At 51.0% G+C, this 13408-nt stretch overlaps 1 long non-coding RNA gene across 1 annotated transcript; it reads right to left on the reverse strand.

Moving 5' to 3' along the window:
* Nucleotides 1-206: 206 nt before the first annotated feature.
* LOC125336806 lies at nt 207-11187 on the reverse strand. Its single transcript, XR_007207854.1, has 2 exons — nt 10920-11187; nt 207-3705 (listed from the first exon to the last, which is right to left on the reverse strand). It is a non-coding gene; the product is annotated as an uncharacterized LOC125336806 (long non-coding RNA).
* Between the last annotated feature and the right edge of the window lie 2221 nt (nt 11188-13408).

Consider the following 13408-nt stretch of genomic DNA (forward strand, 5'->3'; position numbering starts at 1 on the left):
TGGATGTGTCTGTGATGTGAGTGATACACCTACCCAGAGCCCGAGACCTCCAGAAGCCACTGCTCGTTTCCATAGACCCCCATAAATGGATAACTGGCTCTTTTAATCTTGTTACTAAATTGTAATGGAATTATCCCTCTAATCCCTTGGAGCAAGAGCAGAACTCAGCCACCAATATAAAATAAAAAAAAAAAAAACCAACCCTATAGTAATCATAGATTTTAAAAGTATTTATTTTGTGCTGCTCTCAGATGGGCTGTATGTAAAATTTTATTTCAGAGGAATAATGTCACATAGTGCACTTTGTGGCTGCTCTGTGATTAAGTCCTTTTTAATCTGCCATGTGTGTGGAGGTGCAGTGCTTTCCCATCACAGCTCCCTCCTGCCAGACTCTCCACTAATGGCGTTACCGGATTATCAGAAAGAGGCGGAATTACCCAGCTACAGGAGGGTTTTGCTCTGATCTGCTTAGCAGCCCAGGCCATTCCAGGGCAGGAGAGCTCAGGGATGTAAGCCTGTTTCCTTCTCAGGAGCATGTGCTCCTCACTGCTCTATTTTCTCACAAGAAACTTTCTAGCTGGTAAATCTGTTTAGAGTGATTGGTTTCTGTTGCTGCTCTGTCTGTCTGTCTGTCTGCTTCCTCACAGGTAGGAGCTGCCAGGTTGGGCAGTTGGCACTGCTGACAGTGGGATGAGAGGCAAAGACGGGGCCAGCAGATGGGGCAGCAGTGCTGGGAGCTGGGGCTGCCTGGGCATTGTCACGGCAAGCACAGCAAAAGCATGTTTGATCCAGGAACCACTGGCGATAGGATGGGGAATTGCAGTTGGCTCTGGAGCCTGAGGTACCTGGTGCCATCAGGAAAAGGCAGCTGGTGCTGCCACAGTCAGCGCACGGAGCCATCCTGCTGTCACCCCACACAGTGCTGCCTCCTCGCCAGCACTGCAGTAACAGGTTCTGCTCATTCCTGTCCAACCACAGCTCCCAGACCTCAGCTCCGAGGGAAGGTGGTGATGCAGAGATGAGGACTGTGGATCAGAGGCTGTGGCCAGTCCAGAAAGGGCACGGCGAGAAGGGCTTTGCTTCCCACAGCACAACCCTGATGGCGTGGGAGCACAAGGGAAATCATCTGGTTGATGCAGGAACATCCTGGAAACAGACGGGACAGGGCCAGAACCACGTCCCCAGCACAGGGGCTCGCAGTGGCATCTGTGCGACCTGGAGGAGGAAACGTCGCGGGAGCTCCAGCCCTGGTTTGCTCCGCGCCTGGAACGTGGGCGAGGCAGGGAGCGGGAGAGGAGAGGGTTAGGGATGTGCCAGCGTCCTGTCACAAAGCATTTGCTGACCTTTCCATAAATATTTCTCAGAAAGGCTAAATGCCCGGGTCAGTTCAGAGGGTGCCGTGTTCGCTCAGCGCTTTGCCTGGGGCCGCGGCCGCGGCTGCTTTGACAAACAGCAGCTGACCCGAGCACTGCGGGCGCACGGCGAGCGCGGCCGAGCCGCGGTGCGGGGGCTGCTGACGGCCACGGCTGCCTGCCTGGGCAGGTGAGGCTTCAGGGAAATGAACGCAATTTTGCCCTCAGAAAACTGAATGCTGCAGAACACGAGGCATTTATTAAATGCTGCTTCTCACTTGATGGCTTTGCCTGGATTTTCTAACCCCAAATTAAAGAGGACTAATCTGTTCCCATTGAAAACACCGGATATGAAGTGGAAAGAGTTTAGTGGAAGGTCACATCACCTGACTTAAAACAACATTACATGAAGGGGAAAAAAGGGCTTCACTGGGATGATTTTAAATGTGAAGTGTATTTCCTCTTTTTTTGTCATTTGATGGCAAAGATTACAACATGAAAACAAAAGCCTGGAGATTGATGCAGTGAATCTAATAGCCCAGGCCCTGAAAAAACTGTGCTGCTACATACAATCACCCCATAAGCACAGGCTGTCAGGAGGATGTACTGCGGCTGGCATGCACTTTACCAGTTCTACCAGTCTGCAAAAAATCTGCTGCTTTCTTACATCTGGGTCACACTGGACCAGCTTGCATTGGTGAAAATGAAGCTGATTCGATAGCACCTGGTGACAAATCTACATGAGAGTGCCTGCGCACAGGAGGCTGCAGGCTGCACTAGATGAGCTGGGCTGGAGTGGAGCAGCTGCACACGTTGCTCCGGGTCCTCGCACGCTGCCCTGGCCACATCTGTGAGCAAGCAGTCCATGGGGAGGGAGGCAAGGGAGAGCCTTGCTGCACCGCGAGCCTTCAGCATGCTTCCCTTTCCATGCCAAGTACCTGGCACGCCAGCGCTGTCCTGAGCTCTGTTCTGCTCCCACTCTGACTCAAATGCTGTCTGCAGCTGCACACGGCTGCTCCCTGCTTGGCTCACCTCCGGCTGTTATCCCCCTGCCCGCTTCCTGGAGGTGCTGGCTCAGAGAGTGGATTTGCCAAAGGTGGTGTCAGAAGTTCAACACCCCCACAGCATCCAAACTGCTTGGGAAATGCTCAGGAGGCTGGCACAAGTGCCAGGGGCTCGGCGTGCCCCCCGTGCTGACACACGCTCAGGCAGTGGGTTCACGGGCTGTTCCATGACCCGTGAGCACAGGAATGCTGTGCGTGGGAATGCCTTGGGCCCCAGCCTGCAGAGATTTATGTACGTGCTTAACTCTTAGCAGATGAGAAATCCCATTGAGACTATGCATATGCTACAGGTTAAAGACAGGCATAAAGCTTTGAAGAGTCTAAATCTTCGATTATAAAGATTATAAATTTCCAGAGGACAAGGATAGCCTCTGTCTGGAGGGCAGCAGGGTCCTGCAGGTGACGGACAGCTCCTGCCTGCAGCTGCACCACCTCACCTTCCTCCCCTGGCATGTACCTGCATGGCAGGACTGCCCCAGTGTGCAGCCCCTCTGGGTGCCTGGCATGTCTGAGGAGGGGCTGGCAGGCTGGTGCTCCTGGTGTGATGTCAGGGAATGCATTTCTCAGCGCACTGGCTTCAGCAACTCAGAGGAAAGGGAATGCAATGAGAAACAGATGATATATCCATTCCTGGAGCTCCTAAACTCATAATCAGGACTGCAGAGCAAGTAGCAGGCAGGTGGTGACCAGGAGAGCCCCTAGGTGCAGGGCTTCATGTGGGCATCGGCCCCTCGCCTGCTGCTGTAGCAGGACCACGGGGAGCTGATGCAGCAAGAACTGAATACAGAAACTGGGATGTGCCTGAGCTTTGCCAGAGCAGCCACGCTCGGGTCGGGCAGCAAGGCCCACGGTACAGGTCCGGGGTTTCAGGGTCCCAGCTGGGCCCCAGTGACCCAGCCCTGGCACAGGGAGCGCCACAGCATGAGGGTGGCACCAGCCACCCAGCTTTGCTTCCAAAAGATGGGGCAAGGGGAAACTATTTCCTGCTACTCTGTACTTTTAATTCATACTTTCACAGCTCTGCCTGTCCTAAATCCCGAGCAGATGGTGCAACTCAGCCCAGCTCCTCAGTTTGATGATCCCTGGGGCCTTCCTGCAAAGTGTACATTTCAAAGGATAATTCCACAAGCACTTCTTACCCTGATCTGGAGCCTTCTGAGCATCCGTGTCCTTCATCCCTCTTCACACAGCCCCGCCCTGCCTCACGACAGCTTCCACCGGGGTTCCCTTTTCCATTTAAAAGGTTGGTGGAGTCACAATCTCTTACGGCCTTTGAAGCAAAGGGAGATCTGAGATGCAAGAACCAAAAGAAAAATAAAAAGAGAAAAGGAGGAAAATCCCCTTATGACTTCCCTGATTTCTCCTGCAGAAACTGGGGCCACCCCCAGCCTCCGAGCTGGGTAAGCTGTCCCCCAGGCCGGGGTGACACAGTTGGGCAGGTTTTGCCCTTTGCAGAGGAGCCCCTTCCCTGCACCCGCAGCCCCTTTCTGTGCTCGAGGAGCATTTCTGCACTAACAAACCCCGTTTGATAATTGTGTTGCAAAGCCTCACTCTGAATATTTAATAGAATTATTGCTAGTTATCAGCACGGGGAGGTGATAAATCACTGCCGCCTTTGCCCACCACCAGCCAGAGCCATTAGTGGGTTTCAATCATGGTTCCCACCCTGCCCTCGGGCTGGGATGACCATGAATTAAAAAGAAAAACAAACAACCAACCTTCCCCCCCTCTTCCCCCACCACCCCTCCCCGCTCCCCAGGCTTCATCCCGCTAAGAAATAAAAGCGAAAGCAGTGCTGCTGGGCTGTGGGCTGGGTCCTGCTGCCCCCAGCACCACACGCCCCAGTTCCCGCTGCCCTCGCCCCCCGCTCTGCCCCCTCCGCGCAGGAACGAGGTGATCTTTTAGCTGCCCTTTGTCTTGGAAAAAAAATTAATTCTCATTTGCATTACCTCGACTAAATGTCACCCACCGATATTTTGTTAGACATTAGCAATGCTGGCAGAGAGGGGCACGGGATAATTGCGTTCTGCCTAGCGCTGGGATTTACATAATTTCAGACAGCAATTAAAGAATCCCTGGGAATTTTTTTTTCCCTTCCAACCTCTCCTACAAAGAAAGTGTTCGTTTACATTAAGCGCTCAGCTCCTCGCTGTTCATTTGCATAAAATTAAAGGTTTTTGTGTTCTGGAACAGCAGGGTAACATTTAAAATTCCGTTTCAAAAAGCTCACCTTAGAATAATAAAATGTTAATATCATTTCACGGGCTGGAGAAGGTTGCCAGCTGCCTTTCACTTCAAACTTTTACCCAATACTAACTGTTAGGGTGGGTGATATTATTATTGGGGTTTTTTTTGTTAAGATATAAACTTTCTTGAAAAAGTGGAGGGCTGTGAATGTGCCTCTGGATGGGTCTCTGCAGGGCTACTCCAGAGCAGAATGTTTGTTTACTCCATAGTTTTTTAATTAAAAAATCATGCAAAAGAGCAGCAGCGGAATATTATAGACTTTAATGTGCCGTCATACACCGTGCTAGGAGAGGAAATGCAATTTGGATCGAACCCCGTTCATTTGCATTCACGGAACACCAGTGACCTCCGCCCTGGGGCTGCGCTGCCGTGGCCGGAGCGGGCGTGGAGGGGCCGGGCAGCGACGGTGAGGGGCCGGGGGGGAAAGAGAGCCGAGCCCCGGTCCTTGTTCCCCGGCTGGGGGGTCCCTCCAGGCCCTCTCCCTCCTGCAGGCTCCCCTGCAGCCCAGGGCAGGTGGAGGGGCTGGCGAGGAGCAGCACTCGCCCAGCTCCCGGCACTCGGGCTCCCACCCAGCCGCACCCTCCCGGACCCCTCGGAACTGGGGCTCCCACCCAGCCGCCCGCTCCGCCACTGCTCGGGGTCTCCCAGGACCGGCAGCCCCCGTCGGCGGCCGCAGCCATCGAGGAGGAGGATGGAGGCTCCGCGGGGCTCCGAGCCCACCCCGTGCGGGAGAGGGCTGGGAGCCGGGGCCGGGCTGCCCGAGCTGAAGCTCCCTCAGCCATCAGCTGCCTTCATTCTGAGCCCTCTGTCAGCTCTGAATAATAAAAAATGACATTTCCGTTTGAGGATGACACTGTTGCGGTCCCTGGGTGACCTTGCTCGTGTCACCGGGGTCTCCGGTGCCAGTTGTCCGCAGCATTGCCCATCCCGGGCACCGCGGGCAGAGGCCGCGGCAAGGCAGGTGGTGATAGGGAGGGGACACTGCCTCCCCCAATGCCCCCAGTGCGGCCAGACAGGGCTGGCACCCACCAGTAGGTCCTGCATGGCTCCGCCGGAGCTCGGCAGCCAAACCCGGGGCGGGGGTGCCCGGTTTTTGAGGCAGTGCCACCAGCACCCCCTCAGCCTGTGCCTGCCCCCCGGGCAGCAGCCTGGCTGTGGGACGGACACGGGCAGAGGTTGAGAGACCGGAGTTGCCCTGCCCCAGCTCAGACTCATCCTCCCCCTTCATCCGCCTCACGCCGCCTGCCAGCGCTGGCACCGCTGCCCCGCGGCCGCCAGCCCTCGCCCCCGCCCGCTGTCCCGCAGCCACTCTGTCCCCGCTGGTCCCCACGGCCGTCGAGGGGGTTTCCCTCACAGAGGGACTCGGGAAGCAGGCGAGGAGGGAGCAGATCTTCCACCTGGCGTCCTCTTGTCTGCCACCATTTGGGGCTGCTGTAGGATTGTAGCAAAAAGTGTTTCATTAAAAATGAATCCGAATCCCAGCCGTTGTGGGAGAATATCGAGCACAGCCTGCAGTGCCTAGTGCCCATGTTGGATTCCTGCTTCAGTCTCCAGGCCACTGTAACTCCCACCTGCCTGCCAATATTTCCACGTTTTCTTAATGATTTGCATAGGGTATCTGCACCTTTGCAGTCGCATCAGCCACAGGCACAGGGCAGGCTCAGGCTCACAAGCACCCAGCTCACCAACAACCTGCTATAAATGTTTTCTGAATTGTTTAGTATTTCCGGGAGGTGGGAATTATCATTGCATCCCTGTAAAAACGAATACAAATCAGGATCGGCATGCTGTGCACTTCACCCGAGAGCTCACGAGTGGAGCACGTGCCAGTCTGGTGTCAGCCAGTGTCATTGTCACCCACGTCATCTCATGTGCCAGGACACATCCCCGAGCTCCAGGTTTCTGTGCTCCTGACACACTCCTCCTGGGAGGCTTTAAAAGCCAACACCAAGCCCAATTGCTGTGGGTGAACAAAGCAACAAGCAGGCAGCAAAGCTGAGGCTGGGGAATGGAAGGTTTTACTTGGGAGAAGAGTGGAGTAACCCAGTGCAACAAACTTGAAAATGGAAAGGAAAAAGATTTGCTTTGGAATTTCTCTTAGGAAAAGTCATCAATTCCTTTTAAAATTTTTCACTTCAAAATATGTTTTCATTACTTTTACATTATTTTATGACATCAGTACTAGTGCATAATGTGACCTGTCATATCATGTCAAGTCATGTCATAATATGCATAATAGTAGAGAAGTGCATAATATTACATGTCATATTGACATAATCAGAATATTCTATTATTATTGACTTCATCAAACTAATTATAAAAAAACATTAAATACTTTGCTGTAGAAAATAAGATTAAGAAGGTGCAACCTATAAAAAATTAGTTATTTCCCTTTGCAGCCACATTTTTAGGCATTTTCAATGTATTTGTATGAAAATATTTACATTAGCATATTACATCATGTTATGCACCGCTGTATGTAACTTCATGGAAAAATGGAATAAGATAAATTAAAACAGTCCAAGTCAAATTTTCTGTTTAAAATTATTTCAATTTTTTTTCATAATAGACAATTCTCAAAACAAAATTCAGCAAATTCTTCTGTGTGTGAAATCTAAAAGTCCCTCTCATGAAATCCCTACCTGAGAGCAGCAGCTGTAAACAACACTCTGCGTGTCCAGAGTTAGGCAGTGGAGCTGGGGAAGGGTCTGGGGCTGAGGAGTGGCTGAGGGAGTTGTGGGGCGCTCAGCCTGGAGGAAAGGAGGCTCAGGGGGGACCTTCGGGCTCTCCACAACTCCCTGACAGGTGAGGGATTGGGCTCTGCTCCCTGGGAACAAGGGACAGGACAAGAGGAAACAGCCTCAAATTGTGCTGGGGAGGTTTAGATTGGATATTTGGAACAATTTCTTTAGGGAAAGAGTGGTCAGGTGTTGGCAGAGGCTGCCCAGGGCAGTGGTGAAGTCACCTTCCGCGGAGGGATTTAAAAGATGTGCAGATGTGGCACTTGGGGACAGGGGTTGGACTTGGTCTTAGAGGGTTTCTCCAGCCTCATTGATTCCACGACTTTGTATGGATCAGTCTCTTAGAATCACTGACAGCCCATGATGCCCGTGGAGGGGCAGTGCTGGCGGGGCTCCCTGCAGGGTCTGACACGTCTCGCGCCCACGCCCTGGCCAGCGTGTGCCCCTCGCGTGTGCCCCTCGCGTGTGCCCCTCGCGTGTGCCCCTCGTGTGTGCCCCTCGCGTGTGCCCCTCGCGTGTGCCCCTCGTGTGTGCCCCTCGTGTGTGCACAGCGCCGGGCCCCCGGCTGGGGCTCGCGCCGAGCCCCCCGGGATTTCTAATTGACTTGACACGTTATGAATTGCCAAACTTGGTTGTGATTGCTGTGAAGAATGGTACTTTAAAGGACTCAATATCTGTATATCTGCCTTTGATGAACATTGGCTTTCTGAGCTTAGATCTTATTTATTTACCCTTGGAGCAGGTTCATTACTATGTATTAGGTAGATATGACATATTTATGGAAATATGGGGACTCTTTGTGGAATATATTAAGATTAAATAAATCATTGACTATGTGGTCAAGAACTACAGCAATCCTGATGAATGACTCCATGATTTTTTTTTGGATCCTTGTACAATTTTAAGAGCCATCCCCTTTGTCTTCCTGGACTCCTGCAGAACTTCCTGCACCACCCTAAACACACTGGAAATGCAGGATGTGCACCTTCCCTGAGAGGAAGCGCCAGGTCCCAGGTGAGCTATAGGGAAGGTACCTGGGAGACCTCCAGATACCAAAACCCACCCCTGGGAACCTGCTTAACAAGCTGAGAAATTGTTCCAATTTGGTTATCCGAATCCCATCCACTGTGATCTGCCGTGCGCATCCATTAGCCAATAAATTTACATATCTAATGGTGCATTTTCCCAAGTTAGTGATAATTACATTTAAAACAGCTATTTTGATACAAACCAAGGACAGCCACGGCTAATGACATAAATGTCATTCCCTGTGTCCCTTGGCCTCAGTATAAACACTGGAGATGGGCAGAGCACAGTCCATGGAGCCAGAGCTCCCAAGGAGCTCGTTGGGTCGGGCTCTTCCTCCTGCACCAGGCACATTTGTTTTCCAGCACCTTTGCTGCCATTAAGTACCTGCTCCCCACGCTGCCCTCCTGAGTGCCAGTGTCCCTCGGGGGCACTGGGCACAGGCTGGGCACAGGCTGGGCACAGGCTGGGCCAGCCACCATGGCTGGGCATGTGCCACGTGTGCCTTTTGGCTCAGGACAACCAACAAACACCTGCAAATACTGGGGGATTCTTAAGGATAGTTAAGTAGCAAACTATCTGTTGATAATAAAATTTGCTTGCTTCTCACAGATATCCAATTTGCCTACTATCCAAAGAAAGGAATTGGGTGTCTGCTTCCTAAATTGTTTTAATCTCTGGCAAAGAGTGCTTCTGGCAGAGTCCCTCAGCTGGAAAATAGGAAATGAGTTAGAAACAACAGACAAACGTGAATAATGCAGAGCTTAAGATGTCTGATCATGATCTTGAGAAGTTTAAATAGATTCCTCAATCCACCTGCCTGTGGTCCCCTGGGAAGGAGTGCACTCTTCCTGGGGGAAATGCAAGTCAGGTCTGGCAGTGACATGCACTCCCACCCCCACTGCCCCGTGTGGGAGCAAGTGGGGACGTGGCTTCCCCAGGCAGAGGGGCCTCGGTGCCCAGCGTGCTGGGGACAGACATGATTCCGTGGGCTCCTGCAGCTTGCCCAGGCTTTAACATGAGTGCTCTTGTTTCTTAATCTTCCCTCGAGGCATTCATGCACATCCCACTGCTCTGACCCCCGGCACCGGCCACACGTGGTGCTGCCAACAAGGGGGGTGGCTCTTGCTGCACCCCAGACACCCACCCAGGTGCCAGGTGCCCGCTCCCCTCCCCTCCCCACCCTTGTCCCCACCCGTGCCCAGGCCACCTGCATTTCCCTGCCTTCAGGCTGCACCTTTGCTTTAGCTTTATAAATATTCTCTCAATAGATCCTCAGACATCTTTCCACAATAGTATGAAAGGATTTTTGAGAAATCATAAAATCGTGGGGAAAAAAACCCCTCCTGTTTGCCTCCTGGTGAGAGGCTCTGTCTTCTGTAACTCTGCAGTCACATTCACCTCTCTGTGATGCTACTTGAACTTTTCCATGCAAAGAGGCCCCTGGGCATGGAGGTGCCCCCCACACCCCAGGACAGCCCCCACAGCAGCCTTGTCCCCAGGCTGGACCTGTCGTGTGCCCCAGGCTCGGGTCCTGACACAGCCAGCACTGACACCAGTGCAGCTCTCCCCCGAAATCCGCCCTGCACCCTCTCCTGCCACAGGGCAGCAGGACCCTCCAGAGCCAGCGTGCTGTTTTCAGAATGGATTCCTTTTTCTTCTCCTCACAATCCTCACCCCTTCCGTGAGGTCAGAGATCCTGGTGTTGCACAAATGGCAGTAGCTGCCCTGAACACCAAAGGAAATGCTCCTTCCCATCATGCTAAGTGAAACAATTCAAACCGGGAAAATCTTGATAAAAGTTTAATTAGGAAAACGGACTCCATCTGTAACATATCCCTGTTCTCCCCATGTATTAACCCTTTTGCCATAAATCTGCCACCCTTGAAGAAACCTGCCTTCCTCACAAAACCTACTCAGGGTTCACATTATTTTAATCAGTTAGAGGGGTTTAATACATTATTGATTTTTAGGAGAATTGAAAAAGCTCCCGTATTAAGTCCAGGTTGCTTATTCTTTCTGTATATGACATTCAGGTACTTGTGAAAAATTATACCAATTATGAAATCAGCCATTTACTGCTTCAAAGTGCAATCAGTTGTCACACTGGAAAGCACTTGCTCCTGAATATTATTAGTTGGGCTATGTGCACAGGAAAGTGCTGAGAGGAAAGACTTTAACCAAAGGGCAATTGCATGAAATTTACTTAGAAATAGCTATTTATCACCCTTGGATTTCCTACTGTTCAAATCCACTGCAGACACTTTATGGAATGAAACAGCCATCTCACCAACGTAACTCAGCCAACTGAGGGGTTTTTTCCTCACTGACATTAAATGAAAAATTTAGAAGTCATTGTAACAGCTTAAAGATGCATTATCCTTTTTGATGTGCAATTTTAGCTTCATATCAAAAGCCATATAAAATAACCCCCGCACAAACACAAAAAAGGAACTTTTAAAAGTTTTATGACATGTAGTTCATCTTACCTTTTATGCATCTACCAGGCACAGCTTCTCCTGCTGTTCTCAGAGACCATTGCGTGATTACCACGATGGGGGAGAAAATATTGCCATAGCAGCAGCAGAGGCAGCCAAAGGAAGGATTAGTCTCTGGAGCCTGGGAAACAGAGGGGGAAGCTGAGCCTCACCACGCCAGCAAACGCCTCCAAAGTCAGTGCACGGTGGAATCGCGGGAGAGCTGCCCCTTAGAGGAGCCTTCAGTTGTGTCACAAACTGCCACCATTAATGGGCTTTGCTGCAGGCAGTGAAGTGAGAGGGAACATAAATTAGAGAGAGGACATTCAAGAGAAATTTCTAGCTCAGTAAAGATGTCTTATCCGCTTGTTTTCCAGAGCAGACAAGAATTTTGGAAGGCAGGGGCAACTTCTCAAAGTAGGAATGAACCTGGTCAGCCTGGGAGTGCTGGCACAGCACCAGTAACGTGCAGGACCAACAGGTATCTGATGACTGACAGGTGTGACCACTGCTCCTGTCCATCTTCCTGGCTGTGTGCGCCACCCAGGGTGAGCACTGTCGCCTCACACGCCTCCCATGCAAGGCAACGCTTCTTCCTCTTCTAATTCCTCCAGGTAAAATGCATAACAGGACTGGAAAAATTGCCATGTTGGAAGTGTGGTCAAGTGGACAGTGGGCAGCCTGGATACAGCACCAGTCACCGTGAGATTGCAAAGAGTGCTCCCATAGGAAAATAAGAAAGCAGCTCCTGACCCACTGGGTCTTGAAGATCTAAACCAGGAGCAAAGTGCAGCCCCCACACCGTGGGATACACTTGGCTTGTCCACAAGAACAATGTCTGAATGGGCCTAATGGTTTGGAGGCAACACAAAATGCTTCCCACTTGCAGGTGTCTTCCAGCTCCTCTCTGGAAAGGTCCAGATCCGGGGATGTACGAGGTACAGGAACAGTCTCATCCTTCTCTATGCAACAGCTGGATCTCCTACTGGGTGGATCAGGGATCTGCTGGTGCCACAGGTGAGGGCTGGGCACCCACTTCTTGTGCCATGAGCCAAACATGCAACACAGACAAAGTCTGTGTTATTTGCCACAGTCAAACCCCACGCTCAAGGAAACAGGCAACTTCAAAATTATGCTGTTCCAGAACTTCAGGTCCGAATGAAGTAGGGGAGAGGAGGTGCTCAGGGGAGCTGCTGCTCTGACACCAGCACTGTGTGTGGGCACCACAGTGTCAGACACAGTGTGTTACAAACTGCAGCAACAATAGTCTTAACAGGTGACGCCAACCAAGCCCTAACAGCCAGCTTTATAGCACAGAAATAATGTAAAACCAGAACACTTAAGATATTTTAACTTAGCAAAAGGATTGTTATAAAACCATTTAATTTAATAAATAGTAAAGTATTTATAAACGAACCATTTCATAAAGTGTTACCAATTTCTCATACACAATAATATGATTTGCACAAACGTTTGTCCTTGAGGCAATAGAAATTTTCTTCGCAAATCAATCCTTACAGGGATTGTAATTAGTATCCGCTAAGGCAGCTCGCGGTACCTGTAGCTGTGTTTCTCCCATAAAAGCCCTGATTGCTGCAAGCTCTCACACAAAGCTAACGACACAGAAGGAAAATGCACACGTTGTCTAGACTATTCATTTTAATCAGGCAAGAGTGATTTTTTGTGGCCCATTTGATATGACTTTTACACAAGATACAACCTCGCTCCACAGGGGCTGGCAGAAAAGGTCAACACTGCTGTATAAAAATACATTTAAAGAAGGAGTTTAGAAAAGCAAAAACTGCAGGCAAGGCCCAGCATTGCCCAGGCAGAGCTGCAGATATTGTGTCTGTGTGATTTCTGAGACATTTATAAATCCACCAGTTTTTATTAAATGCACAAAAATCTTAAAAAATTCGGTGACTTATTTTCTGCCCAGGACCCAGAGGGACAAAAGCCACAATCCAGTGGTCCCTATTCAGGCACATCTCACCCATGGGTGCCCACATATCCTCTGGTGGCTGTCACAGGATGCTGGCACCCGCTGGCATGGCCACAGCCACACTGGGAGTAGCTCTGCACCAAACCTGACATGGGAACAGGAGCCCTCTGGTCCCTTGAACACAGCGTGAGTCAGGGGTGTCTGTCTGTCGGGGGCTTTGCCTGGAGCACCCCACTGCCTGCAGCTGCACTCTAAGTGCCCCCAAATTGCACAGCAGGAGCTGGATTATTCTGTGAATAGGGTCTAAAATTCCAGCTGTAGGTCTGAGTTCCAGCTTTAATCATGCCATTCATCATCATTACCCACAGTCACTCCACTTGCTGCCCCAAAGGCAGCGGCAGGGGCAGGGGCTGATGCTCTCTGTCCCTTTCTCCCTCCAAAGGAGGAGAAGCCAGGCATCAGTAAGATCATTGATCTGGAGCGTTCCTGTCCTCCTGAGCAAGGAGGAGGTTAATTTATCACAGGTTGGAGAAAACCCAGTCTTTAAATTCTCTGCTTG

This window comes from Corvus hawaiiensis, chromosome 21, assembly GCF_020740725.1.
Source record: "Corvus hawaiiensis isolate bCorHaw1 chromosome 21, bCorHaw1.pri.cur, whole genome shotgun sequence".
Lineage (NCBI taxonomy): Eukaryota > Metazoa > Chordata > Aves > Passeriformes > Corvidae > Corvus > Corvus hawaiiensis.